Genomic DNA, 6147 nt, shown 5'->3' on the forward strand with positions numbered 1-6147 from the left:
TCATGCATGGATTGCATCTCTGCGTTCATGGCATCTTGCCATTTCTTGGATTCTGGATCCAAGATAGCAGATTTGTAGTTAGTAGGCTCGTCCCCAGACTCGGCTACTAATAAGACTTCGGGACCATCTAGATGACATAAGTATCTAGAATTTGGTACGGGTCCTACTACTTCTGCGAACGCTTGTGTTCACGTCTGATGTATCAGCAACAACAACTTGTTGATCAGACTCTCCAACTTCCTCAGCGGTTGGTTGTGGATATTGAATTTCTTCAAGATCGACAATGTTATCTCCAGTTCCTCGATTGAGAAATTTCTTCTCAAGGAAGTGGCCTTTCCTCCTGATAGAAATCGTATTTGTATCAGGATGAAAGAAGTAATAACCGCTTTTGTAATAGTATCCGACGAAAATAACTTTTTCGCCGCGGGGATCAAGTTTGTCATCAGACTCACTTGAGATGTAAGCATCACATCCCCATACTCTAAGGTAAGACAATTTGGGCTTCTTTCCCTTATGCCATATCTCATATGGGGTTTTGTCTATCTTCTTGGTTAGAGCTACATTGATAATGCGGGCGGCGGTCATAAGGGCGTGACCCCAAAAGGAGTGAGGCAAGTTAGTTCTACACATCAACGATCGAACCATGTTTAGCAATGTTCGATTTCTCCTCTCGCTCACGCCATTATGTTGGGGTGTGCCAGATCGAGTGAGCTGTGAAACAATTCCATGCTCTTTTAGATGAGTAATTAACTCTGAGCTGAGATACTCTCCACCTCGATCTGATCGAAGCATTTTAATGGTTTTACAAAGTTGTTTTTCCACTTCGTTTTGAAACTCTTTGAACCTTTCAAAAGTTTCTTGCTTGTGTTTCATAAGATACACATAAGCGTATGGACTATAATATTCGATAAAAGAAACGAAGTATCTTTCATGGTTTCTAGTCATGGTTCTGAAAGGTCCACATACATCAGTATGTATGAGTCCTAACAGATCACTTGCTCGTTCACTTTTATGAGTGAAGGAGTCTTTGACGAGTTTTCCAGCTAAGCAAGATTCACAATCATCAAACGAGTCCGATCCTGTGGATTCAATAATCCCTTCGGATTGGAGTCTTTTAACTCTTGCCTTGCTTATGTGGCCAAGTCGGCAATGCCATAGAAAAGTATCATTGAAGCTAGTCTTGATACGTTTTGAAAGATGATATAAGTTATTTTCAGTTTGAACATCAATCTCATAAATACCATTTCGAGGTTTAGCCTCAAAATAAAATATATAATTTAAGTAAGCAGAAATAGCCATGCCATTAAAAACGTACATAAAACCTTGTTCAAGCAACAATGAAAATGAAATGATGTTTCTGGTCAAACCAGGAGCATACAAACAATTATTCAAAGGAAAAACTAGGCCAGATGGACAAGTAAAATGAAAAACTCCAGTTGCCAGAACTGGTACTCTCTTCCCATCTCCAACGATGAGTTCCATGCTGCCTTTATTCAGTTTCTTCCACTTCTCAGGCTCCTGCAAGACATTAACAATGTGGAAACCACATCCGGTATCAAATACCCATGTGTTACTAGAGACAGTGAAAAGTTCAATAGCGAATATGGAAATACCTCGAGAAGAGCCTTCACCATTGGCCTTCTTCTTTGCTAGCTCAGCTAGATGCTCGGGGCAGTTACGCATCCAGTGCCCCATCTTGTTGCACTTGTAGCACTGGCGCTCCTCAGGAGGCAGCGGTGGTGCCTTTGCAACTTTCTTGTTAGTTTTGGTGGCAGAATTGGCAGCAACAGTAACTTTCTTCTTGCCTTTTCCCTTATAACCCTGATTCTTGGTTTTAGGCTTCTTTACACCATCAGATCGGATCATCAAAACTTGATTCGTCCTAGAAGGAATGCTCATCTCAACCGTTTTGAGCATGTTGTGCAGCTCCGGCACTGTCTTTACCCAGCCATTCATGTTGAAATTCATTACGAACTGGTCGTAAGAGCTGGGGAGAGAGTTGAGGATGTAATCCGATGCCATCTCATCAAACATGGGATAATCAAGTTTCTTGAGCTGATCGATGTGCCCCTTCATCTTAAGAACATGCGCACCGACGGGAGACCCTTCTGCCATCTTGCAACTTATGAGTTGTTTCATGGTATCGAACCGTTCCTGACGGGCTTGTTTCTGGAACATGCCCTTGAGTTGTTTCAGCATCTCATAGGCACCAAAGTCTTCTAAGCATTTAGCAAGCTCAGAAGTCATGGTGGCTAGCATAATACAGGAGACCTCAGCCGAGTCATCCCCATGCTTGTCAAGAGTTTTTTTAGCAACGGCTGTGTTGTTTTCAGGCTCATTTGGAACAGCTCTATCGAGAACATACAGGCGCTTTGCCATTGTAAGAACTAGTCTTAAGTTGCGGTGCCATTCGATAAAGTTGGTACCGTTCAGTTTTTCCTTCTCAAGGATAGAGTTAAGGGCGTAGGGTGAATTTTCGTTTGATGACATCTGATTAATCAAGCAAAAGTAAATTTAATTAGTATTTTCGATGTAGTAGTCCTATTATTAATGACCCAATAACATTAATGAAATAGGAGTATGAGAATCTGGCTTCCAGTTATTAAAGGCAGCTGTAGCACACAACATTAATAAGTTGTTAGGTAGACTGACAACGATTGTCAATTGTGAATAGAGCACAACTCTCGGTTATGAGGCCTATAGAGACAGCGATTGTCTGTATAGATACGTTTAGCCTCATCTTTGCCCACTTTAAGTCTCCAGACAGCTTTAGCACGTAGCAGGAGAGTAAGGTAATAGTTGTCCTAGTACAGTGACGTGTGAAAGGGCCGGATGTGTCAACGAAACGCTTTCACCTTGATGGGATAGGCTAGAAAACAAGTGCGGTGCTTTAGCTCCAAACACTCGAAATTTTGTAGTATGCCTCAACTGTGACTTGTAATAGGATTGGCATAAACTATTGGTTTTAAATTGGGATAAATTTTAAAATTACCAAATAGAATAAAAGTCAAATTTTACTGTATTTATTATCGGGACAAAATTGATGAACCCTTTCATCTCTCAGGACACTTAGTTTTAAATAACCTATTAAAAAACTAAGTTTGTCGCGATACGCCTAACCAATTTTAAGTTAATAGAAAACTATTAAGTTATAAGGTTTTGGAAAATCAAATTTAGTTTAATTTTGCAAAAACTTAATTGGTTGATTAAAAATTTTATTTTAATATATTTGGTATTAGGTTGGTGATATTATAACCTATTATAATCAAACAAGCAACCACAATAGCAAACAAGAATATGTAAATCTTAAATGGCCAAAAGGTGATTGGTCTTGCTAGAGCCTATTAGCAAGACCAATCGGGTCAAGGGGTCACAACACAAACAACCACAAGGATGGACTCCTGGTGCATCCGGTCATCTTTGCTAACCGTCACTGACTTTAAGAACTCCACGAGCTCGTCCTCGGTTTTCCTTCGGGTCTTCTTCATTACAATATTCACTAATACAAGTAATGGAAAACTAAACCCTATCTATTACAATTTTGAACCAACAAAAGTGGCCAAAAAACCATAAAATAAAACCGAAAAATAAATACAACTTTTGAACCATCCATATGGCCAAAAACCAAAAAACATTCAACCAAACAAACAAGGTCGGGCCAAATTTACATATTTAATAAAATAAAATTGAGCAATATTTTGGTTAAATAAAATAAATAAAAAAATTGACCAAACCAAGATTGCTCAAAAAACATATCTAGATCAAAAACTTCAACTAGCTTGAAGTTTATGATGTAGATCCGGTGAAAAGACCGGATTCGACTCGTATGTTGTAACCAAGGCTCTGATACCACTGTTGGGTTCCAGTGGTGATCAGTCAACGGTTTAACAATTAAACCCGGTTTAATTATAAATAGATTTCATAATTATTAATCATATTAATATATGAATACGCAGCGGAATACAAAACGAGTAATCACCATTAAACGGAACCATACAGGATCCGGTTACATACGATACGAGTACGAGTCTAAACAACCAAAGAAACATAAATCTAAACCGACAATATTTAAGTTTACCTCGGTTAATAAATAACCGGTTGAGACACCGAGGTACAACGAACAACGCTAGGTGACGAACTGAACAAACGAGCAACGGCGGTGCACTACGGCAGCAGCGGTGGTGGCTGTTGACACGCCAGACAAACAGCGAACAAGCAACTACAACGGTGCTTATCAGCGAGGCTTCGCGGAGCAACGGTAGTGGCCTAAAGTTGGCTGAGTTGCGGAGGTGGCTTTGCGGCAGTAGCGCTGATGCAAAGGAATTAGAGTGACGGCTGTTTGAAGTAATCTCCAAGCTTTTTTTATTTTTTATTATTAACCACAATCATTATATAATAATGATTAAAACACACCGATTAAACAAATCGGCCCTTAAGCCCACGTTGGAAAAGAGCACACCATCTTGTTTATATAAATAAACTATAAACATTATTAATTATTTATATTTAGTATAAATAATTAATCTCGTTAATTATTCGTCATTTACCGATTAAACTATTTAAGCGGGTTTTGGTTGACCTAGGTGTAACTCTCACGGGTCACAACCTGGTCGGTCGTGTTCACTTAACCGAAGCGGTCCATAATTCCAACAAAGAGTTCAATCAAACATCAATTTAGAAAGTTTTAAGCACTTGTTTATTATGAATTTATGATTGATCTATATGTTTGAGGTTGGCTACGTTGAACTTAACACACACGTTTTGCTATGTGTTCTAAGGTTTCTTGTAAGTTGTAACGATGAAAACACTTTGTATAATAAACACTTATATCTATCAAAGAACAACCACTTCTCGCTTTCAAACACTTACTTTTGTAGTCATTTTGAATAGCTTGCTTGCAGTTTCACCTTTCTTTGAACCTCTCTCATGACATATCATGTATTACACACTTACACTCATACTTCAAACTTTTCGTTTCTTTTACTTACTCTAATTCCAATTTACAACTCCTCCAAATCTCACCCTATCTTCTTTTCCTCTTTAGACCAATTTCTCTAAGATAAACATATGTGTTTTTTGTTGAGAAAGTTAACGATGAATCATCGACCATGCCTTCTATATAGAAATTTATTTGGCCAAATTACCCATTTACAGTCATGTTAATATTGTGTTTTCCACTAACACCATTTTGGCATTTATAAGTTTCACTATCGTCTATTGAGCAAATATGGACTTCTTTTCATCATTTTTTCTCTAAAACTTATACATAAAGAAATACCCACTTATACATATAAATTTATCCATATATTTGTAATAAACATGCAACATCAAAATTATTGGATTGCATTGTTTGTTCCTTTTCAACTTGTATATTATTTTGATTGATGGTGAAGGTTGATTGGGTCTATTTATGTTGCTTGGTTTTAGTGTGTTGTGATAAGCGAGGCATACCACATGACATGTGTTCCTGTGTTTTTAAAGATGTCTTTGTTGGAGTATGTATTAATAACAATAAATACTTTTATAAATAAATTTAGGCGTTTGTAAAAAAATAAAACTTTACGAAGAACGTCCTAACTTATTTGTCCATAGCAGAAATGATTGTAACGTTTTCTATTATAATGTAAAATTATTCGAAGAATCAAGTTTAATGAAATCGAAATCATTACTTTGGCATACTAATGAATTTTTTGGTTGTGCAACCAAAACAAAAAATATAAAAAATATTAAGAAAACTGATCATTGATTTTGGTCATGGTATTGGTTACGGAAATGAAGTATCGATAATCTTAATATTCTTATAATCCTGGTGAAATTGACAAGGTAGGTCAGATATGATTTAAAAAAACATTTTCAGTTTTGTTTAGGTAAAAAAACAAGCATAGATCGAAATACATTTTATGCACAATATGAAAGTCAACGTCTATAATTGGTATATGTGATGTGGTTAAAGCCTCGTATTAAAGCTTTAGTAATTTATGTTATGGTTAATTTTTTTTTTGTGGGTTAATTTATGTTATGGTTAATTATCATATTAAATCCATTGACCTTTTGGTGGCACAATATATATATATATACTAGCTTTTGAACCCGTGTATTACACGGGATTTGTCAAATAATAAAAATAAAAAGATCCATTATTTGAAA

This window comes from Bidens hawaiensis, unplaced genomic scaffold (genome assembly GCF_021521415.1).
Source record: "Bidens hawaiensis isolate Kalapana, Puna unplaced genomic scaffold, B.hawaiensis_p1.1 tig00026179_1, whole genome shotgun sequence".
In the NCBI taxonomy this organism is placed as follows: Eukaryota; Viridiplantae; Streptophyta; class Magnoliopsida; order Asterales; family Asteraceae; genus Bidens; species Bidens hawaiensis.